Source organism: Prionailurus viverrinus, chromosome X (assembly GCF_022837055.1).
Source record: "Prionailurus viverrinus isolate Anna chromosome X, UM_Priviv_1.0, whole genome shotgun sequence".
Classification (NCBI taxonomy): Eukaryota; Metazoa; Chordata; class Mammalia; order Carnivora; family Felidae; genus Prionailurus; species Prionailurus viverrinus.
This window is the reverse complement of record NC_062579.1, coordinates 33,407,162-33,420,463: the sequence shown is the minus strand read 5'-3', so window position 1 is coordinate 33,420,463 and position 13,302 is coordinate 33,407,162. Positions and strand designations below refer to the sequence as shown.

General features: G+C 41.1%; 1 protein-coding gene across 8 annotated transcripts in view; it reads left to right on the top strand.

The window, feature by feature from the left end:
- The window catches only part of CASK (calcium/calmodulin dependent serine protein kinase), a 358,179-nt gene that overhangs the window by 232,041 nt on the left and 112,836 nt on the right, over positions 1-13,302 (top strand). The gene's annotated exons all lie outside the window — the stretch shown is intronic.

The window sequence follows — 13,302 nt, the reverse complement described above, 5'->3', positions numbered from 1 at the left end:
GAGCCTACCAAACCATGCTTTACTTTGCATGCAAGGTCCTCTCTTTTTCACCTACTCAAGGACATCACTCCAGCAATATCCCCTTTCCTGCATCATCGCTTTTCTGTCTCTGTTGAACCTAATATGCTACAGTCTATTTTTATTACACACATACACACACGCACACCTCCCGACCCTACAACCACCTCCAGCTTCCACTACCACACTTGTCAAGTCAGTAATGACCTTCACATTGCTAAAGTCAAATCTCAGGCCTTCTCCATTTTGGCGTCTCAGTACCATTTGACACCCGTCCTGAAATGCTGTCTTCCCTTGGCCTCAGGCCTCCTAGCTCTCCTGGTTTCCCTTCTCCCTTTCTGGCTGTGCCTTCTCAGATCATGCTGATTCCTCCTCATCTCCCCCCACGCACCTCTTCACATTAGGGTGCCGCAGGCCTCCATCCTTGCTCCTCTTTTTCTCTGTCTCCACTCAGGCCCTTGGAGACCTCATCTGGTTTAATGGCCTTTAAATGCCCTTTGTACCCTGGTGAGTCCAGAATTCATACCTTGAAACCAGGCCTCTCGCCGGAGGGATTCTTTCTTAATCCAGGGTACACTCTCGCTTCCTGACACCTCTTACTTCACCCCCTACTGCTCTCCTCTTACTCTGTTCCCTGCATATTGGCCTCACTGTGGTTCCTCAGGCAGCAGGCACATCCTGGCTTCAGTGCCTCTATGTTAGTTGTGTTCTTTCCGTGGAACGCTCTTCCCCAGACATAGTCATGGTTTCTTCCTTTACCACCTTCAAGTCTTGGCTTAGCTATCAGCTTCTTAGTAAAATCTTTCCCGTTCACTCAATCTAAAATTACAGAGAAGAATGCCCCCTGCCGCCAGTATTCCCTGCCCCTCCTTCCCTGCCTTAGTGTTCCCCATAGCATTCGTCACCATAAAACACACCTATATTTTGTTTTTAGTCTATTTACCCCCTATAAACTACAAGCTGCAGCAGAGTGGGAATTTGGAGTTGTTAGTTCACTTCTGTCCAGCATTCTACTAAGTGTCTGGCATGGACTAAGTGCTCAATAAATATTAGTTATGATTTAATGAATGAACGAAGGAATGTTCATTATATGATACCATGCTACTTCTCCAGAGAGAAGCAATAAGATATTAAAGTGTAGATTAATGATGGATCTTAGTGGCAATAACACGGAATGATGATATTAGAAAACAATTTTGAGATTCCAGTGGATCTTGAGTCTCCTTAAGAATATTATCAAATCCACATTCAACCCTCTGATATGCAGTTCTAGTTATTCTTGACTTGAAACATTCAGTTCTGGTTATTCCTGATTTCCCCCAGAAGAGAGTAGGTAAACAGTTTTTAGATACATTCTTAGTATTTTTCCCCCCAGAAATGACCAGTGTGGTGGGGGGGAGGAGGACTCCTGTTTCTCCTTTACCTTTCTCAGTTTCTCCATAATGGGGATCATTGGTTCACTAGAAGCTAGTTTAAATGCCAAAGAACAATGAAAATGGTAGCCATATGAGTCATTTTTAAGATCCTTTAGAAAAGTTAGCTTTCATTATCATACTTACCTTGACTACTAACATTTATTTTTGGAAACCCTCATCCCTGCAGTGAATATACTTCTTGTTCTAAATAATCTGAATACGTAGTAGATTTCCGGCACCAGAGAGACAATAGACACAAAAATGTCAGTAACTTAAAGGAAAAAGTTCCAAAAGGCTGTTTGAGCTCAGAATCATGTGCCATGTCTGAACTAGTTTACCTTGACGCCTTATGTTTTATCTGAAGATGGAATAATTCCATGAGAATGTTATCTGGCTGATGTGTACAGGCTTCTTATATTTAAATATATGTCCATGTATACTTGTAAATCATTACTGTGGATGTAATTTGTGTTGATTTAGTAAAACACTAAATTTAAACTATAGTTCATGTTATGAAAAACTCCTGTGTAACTACAAATTGAAGAAATAAGATGATGAAAATAATTATAATGAAGAGTGCCCAAAGTCATAATACCATGACTTTGTGTCAAAAAAAAAAAAAAAAAAAAGATTTCTTTGGTAAAACCACAAGAAGAAAATGTCCTATTCAATCATTTCATATAAAAAAAGACTTTGAGGAAATAGTCTAAGTAATATGCAAATATCTTAATGATTGTTAAAATATAGTATGTTTAATGCCTTTATCTAAATTAGTGATGTTTGCTATGAATATTCATTCCAGCAAAAGTAAGACCAACTAAAATTGTACTTTCCTTGTAGATGGCTGAGCTCTTTTCACACCCTTTGTAACCTTAATATGTAGACCCTAAAGTATATTGACTGTAATAAAACATGAAAAGGGTATTTCTAGAAGGCTAGTCCATTTGAATTTTGGAAAAACACCAGAGAGAGAAAGGCGGCAGGGTCAGGCTGCAAAATAGATTTTCAGATTATACTGATATAACATAAACACCTGGAAAGATAAGCTCAAAGAAGCCACAATGGAGAAGCCTCACAGGAGTACAGAAGTGTGGGCTCAGGGAGACCAGTGAGGTACAAGAGAGATCACTGTCTGAAACTCCAGGGAGGACCGCACGTGTTAGTGTGCCTGAAGGGGGCCCTGGCCTCCATGTGGGAAGTCCAGGAGAGCACAGGCGAAGCATCACAAAGTGTTCAGGCCCTGTGGGAGTGGGGGCAGGAAGCAAACTAGTATAATACAAACATCAGCCATTTGAAGGATTGCACAGTGGTAGACCAGAAATTCTGGTTTGAGGGGAGAATACGTATGATCTAGAATTGCCAAATTAAGTACTTTGTTTTGGTTTTTATTTTGTTTTTTGACTTTTTTTTAATTAACAAAATTTTTATTAAAAATTTTTTAGATTTATTAAAAATTTATTTATTTTTGAGAGAGAGAGAAAGACAGGGTGTGAGTGGGGGAGGGGCAGAGAGAGAGGGAGACACAGAATCTGAAGCGGGCTCCAGACTCTGGGCTGTCAGCACAGAGCCCAACATGGGGCTCGAACCTACAAACCGTGAGATCATAACCTGAGCCGAAGTCAGATGCTTAACCAAGTGACCTACCCAGGCGCCCCAGTTTTTTATTTTTTTAATGTTTATTTTTGAGAGAGAGAGAAAGCGGGGGAGGGGCAGAGAGAGAGGAGGACAGAGGATCCAAAGCAGGCTCTGCACTGACAGCAGAGAGCCGGACATGGGGCTCAAACCCACAAACTGAGAGATCATGACCTAAGCCGAAGTTGGATGCTCAACCGACTGAGCCACCCAGGTGCCCCTTAAGTACTTTGGATATTAGGGTGTAGATGGTAAAAAGCTCCTGCAAGCTTTTGAGTGATGACACAGTGCAAGCAGCATGCTCGTAGAATTCCTTTGGACACTGGATGTACAAGCGTTGTCTGTCAGAATACAAGAGCTAGAGGCAAAGAGAGCCTGTAGAAGCTGTGCTGTGACAGGAGTGACAGGGGACTGGACCCAGGGAGTAAAGGTGGGAGTGGGAAAGAAATACTCAGACTGAGAGATTTTAAGGAAGGAAAACTGATGAAGCTCAGTGAGTGATTCGAGGTATTTAGAATTAGGAAGCCCACAGGAAGGTTAACCATGTAGAGTGGAAATTATTCCTTATAAACCTTTCATGTTGAAATAATTTCAGACTCACAAAGAAGTGGCAAAAACAGGGACGCCTGGCTGGCTCAGTCGGTAGACGTGCAGCGCTTGACCTCAGGGTTGTGAGTTCAAGCCCCATACTGGGTGTACAGATTACTTAAAAATAAAATCTTAAAATCTTTAAAAAAAAATTTTTTTTTTTTTTAAAAAGAAGTGGTTAAAAACAGTACAGAATTCCCACGTGCACTTTGCCATTCTTCCTCCTGGTGATAACACCTTATATAACCAGAACTAGGAAAATGGCATTGGAACACTTAAACTGAAGGCCTTACTCGATTTCCACCAGTTTTTATATGCATTTGTGTGTGTGTTTCTGTGAAATTTTATCATATGGAAGTATATAAGCATGACCATAATCGGGATATAGAAGTGGTCTGTCACCCCTTAATGATCACATCCTCTCCCTACCCGGAACCCCTGGTAAATATCGATCCATTGTCCATCACTATCATTTTTGTCCTTTTGAGATTATTAAATGGATTATACAATATGTAAACCATTTAAGAGAAACTCACATCTCCTGTGTTTCTCTCTTCTTCTCAAGCAACTACCACACTCAACAGCGCTTCTGATGCCAGGTGTGCCTGGGTGTTTACCCCACACCAGGCAGTTCTCTGACACTACCTGGGTGTCCTACATTTTAATTCAGTTCTGACACTAACTGAAGTCCATGCAGATCCCACAGGTTAAAGGCTCGGTCCCATGAGACTCTCCCCCACTTCCGTTGCCAATCACAAGGAGTGGGTCCCCAGGTTACCCACAACCTCTGTCTGACTTGACTACAAATTGGACGTTCCTATAACCCACCCACTCCCAACTTTGGATTTGATTATTTGCTGGAACAGCTCACAGAACTGAGGGAAACACTTACATTTACCTGTTTATTATATGCTAAAGAATATGGTAAAGGATACAGATGAAAAGATAGATAGAGCAAGATCTGGAAGGATCCCAAGTGCAGAAGTTTCTGTTCCCACAGAAGGTGGGGTAGACCATGCTCCTGGCATGTACGTATGTTCATCAACCCAGAAGCTCTCCAAACCCCATACTTTTGGAAATTTTATGAAAGGTTTTATCATGTAGGCATGCATTGATCATTAACTCTGTTTCCAGCCCCTCTCCATTCTCAACAAAATGGGAGATGGGACTGAAAATCCCAAGCTTTTATTCATAACTTGGTCTTTCTGGTGACCAGCCCCCATCCAGGAGCCCACTAAGAGTCACCTCATTAAAACAAAGACACTTCTGTCACCCAGGAAATGCCATGGGATTTAGGAACTCTGTCCGGAACCAGAGTCAAAGACCAAATATGAGGACAAAAAATGCTCCCAGTGCTCTTATCACTTAGGAAATCACAAGTGTTTTAGGAGCTCTGCCTCAGAAGCTGGGGTCAAAGACAAAATGTTAGAACAAAAGATTCTCTTAGCACCCCTACTTAGAAGGGTTTTAGGGCTCTGTGTTAGGAACCAGGGTCAGAGACCAATGTATGTATTTATTATTACTTCACAGATTAGGTGTTTTTAGCATAATGTCCTTGGGATCCATCCAAGTTGTGCGTGTCAATAGTTCATTCCTTTTTGTTACTGAATAATACTCCACTGTATGAATGTACAACACTTCTTTATCCATTCACCTTTTCAAAAAATTTTTTAATGTTTATTTTATTTTAGAGGGAGAGAGAGAGAGTAGATGCGAGTAGGGGGAGGGACAGAGAGAGAGGGAGACACAGAATCCAAAGCAGACTCCAGGCTCCCAGCTGTCAGTGCAGAGCCCAAAGCACAGCTTGAACCCGTGAACCACAGGATCACCATCTGAGCCAAAGTCTGATGCTTAACTGACTGAGCCACCCAGGCGCCCCTGTCCATTCACCTTTTTTTTTCAACGTTTATTTATTTATTTTTGGGACAGAGAGAGACAGAGCATGAACGGGGGAGGGGCAGAGAGAGAGGGAGACACAGAATCGGAAACAGGCTCCAGGCTCTGAGCCATCAGCCCAGAGCCCGACGCGGGGCTCGAACTCCCGGACCGCGAGATCGTGACCTGGCTGAAGTCAGAGGCTTAACCGACTGCGCCACCCAGGCGCCCCCCACCTTTTGAAGGGCATTTGGGTTGTTTCCAGTTTGGGGCTAATACAAGTAAAGCTGCTATGAACATCTCCAAAGTAAAAACCTATGAGTGGGATTGCTAAGTCCTATGGCAAGTATATGTTCAACATTCTAAAAACTGCCAAATCATTTTCCAGAATACCTGTATGATTTTACTCTCCCACCAGCAGAGTATGAGAGAACCAGTTGCTCTATATCCTTGTCAGCACTTGGTAATGTCAGCATTTTTTAACCATTTGCAATTGCTTTTAGGAACATTTTTATCTTTCTTAAAATTCTTTTGAAATTTTTATTTATTTTGAGAGCAAGAGCATGAGCACGTGCCTGTGCATGTGTGAGCAGGGGAGGTGCAGAGAGAATCTCAAGCAGGCTCTGCACCGTCAGTGCAAAGCCGGATGTAGGGCTCCATCTTACAAACCCTGATCATGACCTGAGCTGAGATTAAGAGTTGGATGCTTAACCGACTGAGCCACCCAGGTGCCCTTAGAAACATTTTTATACCACCTGCTTAAAAATCCCAGTTGGATGATTCTAATATCTGTGCCATATCTGTGTTGGTATCTGTTGGTTGTCTTTTCTCACTTTGGTTGAGATTTTTTTATGATTCTTGGTATGAAGAGTAATTTTAGATAGTATGCTAGACATTTTTAGTATTATGAGACTCTTATTTAAATCTTCTATTTTAGTAGGCAGCTAACCTGATTAAATTCAGAACACACATCCTGGCCCACTTTTAGGGCTGTAGCTGAAACACCAATTTCATTTTCAAAGCCTTTGCACTACTCATCTGGTCTGCCCCACTTGTGCGCTGCTCAGAGGCTCATTCGAAACCTGGGAGACTAAACCACAGTTTAGTCTCAAAGCTCTTTGCTGTGTTGATCCTGGTCGGTTTTATACCTGGGTTTATTGGTGATGTGCCAAAGACTTCATACGTAGATTTAAAGAGCCCCTTCCCCAGCTCTCTTCTCTTTGTGATACTGCCCCTACTCTCTAGGGAGTGGGGCGCCAACTCTTTGCTATTGCTTGGGTCCGGAAGGGCTGGTGGAAGCGGGGGGGGGGGGGGGGGGGGGGGGGGGGGGGGGAACAGGTCAGCTTACATGCTGTTCCCTGGGGGTAGGGTGGGTGCAGTCAAAAGGATTCTGTCCTCCAGAGCAAAAAACCTCTTCTCAGCCCTTGGCTAAAGAGAGTCAGATTTTCTTAGGGTTCATTTTTTTGTGTGTTCCTTGTCCTTGGAGTTTCCAGGTTGCGGCTGCGCACATACCCAGGTGAGGATATGTTAAGAGACCAAAAAAAAAAAAAAAAAAAAAAGCCAGTGATCTCACCAAAGGTCACCCCTCAGGTCCTGGGATCCCTCCCCAGTCGGCCTTTTCTCCAGCTTTCAGAGTCTTCTCAGTGATTCAAAAGGGAAAGCCTTGTTACCAAGAACTCTAAAGAATTAAACCTTGGAAGAAGAAGTGTTTATTCTGTTGAATAGGGAATTCTTTAAAAATCAACACCAATGCCCATTTCTTGCTCTAGAATCCAGGGATGCCATGTGTCTTTTAAGCCACTTTCCCTGGGCTTTCTCTCACATTCGGCGTTAGCCAAAGGACCAATTTCTGTTCTACCATCTGCAGAGACTACAAAGGGTGTGAAGACCTTTTTTTTTTTTTAAATAACAGTGGAAATATGTTCTGTTACATATAAATGTTGCTAAACATTGCTAAAATGTTAAGCAATATTATTTTAAGCAAAATGCAGTTGGGGAGCACCTGGGTGGTTCAGTCAGTTAAGCATCCGACTTCAGCTCGGGTCATGATCTCACGGTTCATGGGTTCAAGCCCTGCACCGGGCTCTGTGCTGACAGCTCAGAGCCTGGAACCTATTTCAGATTCTGTGTCTCCCTCTCTCTGCCCCTCTCCCGCTTGTGCTCTGTCTTGCTCTCAAAAATAAATAAACATTTAAAAAAAATAGCCCAATAGAAAAAAAAAAATGTTGTCACTTGGTTCACCCTTTTTGGAAGCTGTGAATAAAGACCATTACAAATGGGTCACAGGTTTCATACCCTGAAATTTTTACTATGTTTTATTTTTACCTTTTTCTTCTGCAATAGGAACATATTTTCAGTTAGAAAACAACCCAGCTTATTTAGTAAGCTGTTGACACACACACACACATACACACTTACAGCACTCCCAAATTACTTTACATCAGAGGTTTGTACATGTTGACTAATAAAAAGGATTATTAAAACCAATCATGTGCCTATACAGCATCTTGTTTAATCTTTGTAAGAATCCTGTAAGATTAGTTTTCAAAAAGAAACAACTGAGAGAATGTAAAGTCACACAGCCAATATATAAATGACCCAGAATTTGAACAGAAGCCTTTCTGACTCCAGGGGCACCTGGGTGGCTCAGTTGGTTAAGAATCCAACTCTTGATTTTGACTCAGGTCATGATCTCACGATTTGTGAGATCGAGCCCTGTGTTGGGCTCTGCGCTGACCACATGGAGCCTGCTTAGGATTCTCTCTCCCTCTGCCCCTCCCCTGCTCATGTTCTCTTTCTCTGTCTCAAAACAGATAAATAAAAATAAAACTCTGACTCCAAACTCATTGTCTCTCTATAATATTATGTAGCTCCTTTTTGTGTGGGTTCTTTCTCTTGTGTTAAAGACCTTGGGTTTGCTTTCTCCTCTCCCCTCTACTCTATCGAAATGCAGAAACAGCTTTTACTCAAAAAATAATGCAAAGCCCATTTTGATGTTTGCTTTTCAGTATATGTTGATTAAACATCACCAGGCAGAACACAGGGTTTTTTTCATTTTTTTTTTTATAATTTTTTAAATTGAAGTTTAGCAGACACATGTTGTATTAGTTTTAGGTATACAATGTAGTGATTCGACAGTTCTATCCATCGTGCAGTGCTCATTACAATAAGTGTAGTTACCATCTGTCACCGTACAAAGTAATTATAATATTACTGACTATATTCCCTGTGCTGTACTTTTCATCCCCATAACTTATTTATTTTATAACTGAAGGTCTGTACTTCTTAATCCCCTTTACCTATTTTACCTGTCCTCCCACAACCCTCTCCTGTGACAGCTACCAGTTTGTCCTCTGTATTTATGAGTCTGTTACTAGTGTTGTTTGTTCATTTGTTTTGTCTTTTATTTTATTTTTATTTTTTTAAGTATGCTCCATGCCCAGCGTGGGGCCTGAACTCATGACCTTGAGGTTGAAAATCACATGCTCTACTGACTGAGCCAGCCAGGTGCACCTGTTTTTGCCTTTTAGATCCTACATATACGTGAAATCATGTGGTATTTGCCTTTCTCTGTCTGACTTCATTAACTTAGGGTAATACCCAGTAGGTCCATCCATGTTGTGAATGGCAAGATTTCATTCTTTTTTATGGCCAAGTAATATTCTGTAATATGGGTACACATATACATATACACCACATCTTCCACAAACAGTAACAGCAATCCATTACAAGATTCCATTGCTTGTTATAAAATGGCAGTTTTATGCTTCTCTCTGCTAGTTAATTATTCAATAAATTCTTATGTCTTCTGTATTGGTGAACCTGCTCTGGCTAAGTGTAGGAAAAGGAGATTAAGTCCCTAAAGATAATAAAATCATTCCCAAGATGTTTTAGCATACAGAATCTAGCAGATATACAAATTGTAGATATTTTGACATCAGGTGTTGTATGTGTACTCGAGAAAAATATAATTTTGCTCTCCAGTGGAACTCTTGCTAGTTTTAGTCATTAATATAGAAAATAAATTTTAAAGTGTTTGTGTTCATTCCTTAGGAACTTCACAGATAATAAGGTGAAATTTTGACAGGACTGACTAAAATTCTACATTTAAATTCAAAAATAAATTTTGTAAGTACAGGATACCAACACATTGATTTTAGAAGTGCCTCACATGCAAACATGAATTTTCATTATAATAACAACTGTGATCTTGAACTTAATTTACAAATGTTGTATAGTATGCAGATTAAGAAAACTAAGAGGCCCAATTCATACTAATTAATCTTCATCTGGTATAATGCATCACCTTTTCCCCAACTCTATAATAGGATAGTAATGATATATTCCTCCTACTTTGTTGTGAGGAGTATGTAACATAAACATGTAAAGCACTAAAAAAAAAAAAAAAACAAAAAAAAACCCACCAAACTTGTAAAGAACTAGAACACTGCCTGGCACATAATAAGCCCTCAGTACATGCTAATCATGATGATAACAATTATGTCCATTTGAGCCATTGCTTTTGAGATAATTAGCATGTAGCATTGTCTCTACTATCTTATATAGTTGTTTTATTTTATTTTTTTTCTCAACTTTTTTTTATTTATTTTTGGGACAGAGAGAGACAGAGCATGAACGGGGGAGGGGCAGAGAGAGAGGGAGACACAGACTCGGAAACAGGCTCCAGGCTCTGAGCCATCAGCCCAGAGCCTGACGCGGGGCTCGAACTCACGGACCGCGAGATCGTGACCTGGCTGAAGTCGGACGCTTAACCGACTGCGCCACCCAGGCGCCCCAACTTATATAGTTGTTTTAAAGAACAACTATAAATGGGATACTGCCAGTGAAAGTCCCAAATTCAGTGCCTGGGACAGAGTTGAGTATTATCCTTAATATCTTCTAAATGTTTGTGACCCTCCAAAAATTTATTTCCAGACCAGACTTCTCTCTTGCATTCCGGGCTTGTATGTCCAAGTACCTACTTGAATCTCCACTTGAACTTTAGATATTTCAAGCATAACATATCCAAAACTATAGTCCTGATCTCTTCCCCATCTCTCTTGGTGTCAGACTTCCAGTTGCTCACACTGAAAACCTTGGTGTGGTCTTTGACTCCTCTCTTTCTCTCACACCCCACATCCATTCCCTCAGAAAATCTTTTCTCTCCACTTCCAAAATATATTCAGAATTAAGAACTTCTATTCTTGGAGGACACCTGGTGACTCAGTTGGTTAAGCGTCCAACTCTTGATTCCAGTTCAGGTCATGATCACACAGTTGGTGGGATCGAGCCCTGCATCAGGTTCTGTGCTGACAGCACAAAGCCCGCTTGTGATTCTCTCTCTCCCTCTCTGTCTGTTTCTCCCCCGCTCATGTGTGCTGTCTGTCTGTCTGTCTCTCTCTCCCCACCTCAAAATAAATAAACTTTAAAAAGAAAAAAAAGAACTTCTGTTCTTGGAAAAACACTGTAGGAAAACGAAAAGACAAGCCATGAACTAAGAGTAAATATTTGCAAATTATGTATCTGATAAAGGACTTACATATTTAGATTATGTAAAGAATTCCTTCTTTTGAACTATAGTTGACATACAATATTAGTTTCAGGTGTACAACATAGCCAGCATTTATATACATTATGAAGTGATTACCATGATAAAATCTAGCTACCATCTCTCACCATACAAAGTTGTTACAGTATCATTAACTGTGTTCCTTTTGCTGTACGTTATATCCCTGTGTCTTTATTTTATAACTGGGAGTTTGGACATCTAAATCCCCTTCTACTACGTTGGGAAGAATTCTTAAAACTCAATAATAAGACAAAGCACAGCCCAGTTCAAAACGGGAAAATATTTGGAACAGACACTTCAACAAAGATATGTGGATGCTATATAAGCACACGCAAAGTTGCTCCACATCATTTTTCATTAGGGAAATACAAATTAACACAACGAGATGTCTATACGCACATGTATCAGAATGGCTAAAATCAGAAAGGCTAACCATACCAAGTATTGGTGAGGATGTAGAACAATTGCAACTAATACACTGCTATGGAAATGTAAAATGGTACAACCACTTAAAAAGTTTAACATACCCCTATAATACAATCCAGCCATTCTGCTGAGTACCTAAGAGAAGTAAAATGTGTATCCATACAAAGACTTGTACATTAATGTTCATTACAGCTTTATTTGTAATAGCCAGAACTTGGAAACAACCCAGGGTCCATCAGCAGATAATGGGTAAACAGATTATGGCCTATCCTTACAAAGGAATGTCACTCAGCAATAAAAAGGAATCAGCTATTGATACACACAACTACATGGATGAAGTTCAAAACCTCTGTGCTGAGAGAAACAAGTTAGAAAATGAGTCTGTACTGTCTGGTTCCATTTATATAAAATTCTAGAAAATGCAAACCAATTGGCAGTGACAGAAACAGTGGCTGCCCGGGGATTGGGAGGGAGATGACTAAGGGACATGAGGAAACTTTAGAGAGTGATCGGTATATTCAGGTTGAACGCAGTGATGCTTTTATGGTTGTATATGTCAAAACCTAGAAAATTATACATTTTAAAAATGCAGTTTGTTATATGCTAATTACCCCTCAGTAAAACTTTTTTCAGAAAATATATTCAGAATCTATCTCCTCTTCATCATCTTTATTTTCTCCATCTGACTTCATCTACCATTTTCCCCCTAGATTACTGCAATAGCCTAACTGGTCTCCCTGCCTTTTTCCCCCCCCCCCCCTTAAACCCTTGTTCCCTTTTAATCTGTTCTCAACACAACAACCAGAGTGTTCCTTTAAACTTGTCAGATCATGTCACTTCAGTTCAAAACCTTCCTGTGGCTCCCTCTCCCACTCAGAATAAAAGGCTGTTATATGGGGGCGCCTGCATGGTTCAGTCAATTGAGCATCCAACTTCGACTCATGTCATGATCTCGCTCTTCGTGGGTCCGAGCCCCCACGTTGGGTTCTGTGCTGACAGCTCGGAGCCAGGAGCCTGTTTCAGATTCTGTGTGTGTGTGTGTGTGTGTGTGTGTGTGTCTCTCTCTCTCTCTCTCTCTCTCTCTCTCTCTCTGTCCCTCCCCCACTTGTGTTCTCTCTCTCTCAAAAATAAATATTTTTTTTAAAAAGGCTCTTAGGGGCACCTGGGTGGCTCAGTCGGTTAAGCGTCCGACTTCAGCTCAGGTCACGATCTCACGGTCCGTGAGTTCGAGCCCCGCGTCGGGTTCTGGGCTTGATGGCTCAGAGCCTGGAGCCTGTTTCCGATTCTGTGTCTCCCTCTCTCTCTGCCCCTCCCCCGTTCATGCTCTGTCTCTCTCTGTCTCAAAAATAAATAAACGTTAAAAAATTTAAAAAAAAAAAAAAAAGGCTCTTAAATGGCCTACCCCAGCCTTGTTGCCTCTCTGATCTGATCTATTTACTCCATGGCACATGGGTCTTTTTGCCAGTTTTTGAAAACTCCAGGTGCACTTCTTCCTTTGGGCCTTTGTGTTGTTCTCTCTGCCTAGACCACTCCCTCACCAGTTTTGGATGTCCTCACGGCAATTGGGCCGACTTTGACCACCCTATTTTAAATTGCAGTGTACCCATTCCTTCTTACTCTGCTTTACTTTTTGCTTTATCCCATAGCACTTTTATGATACTCCATAGTTTACCTTTCTGTATTTTCTTCTACTAGAATATGAGCTACACGCGGGCCTGAATCTTTGTTGGTTTTGTTTACTTGTGTATCCCAAGTGCATAGATCAACGCCTGGAACATA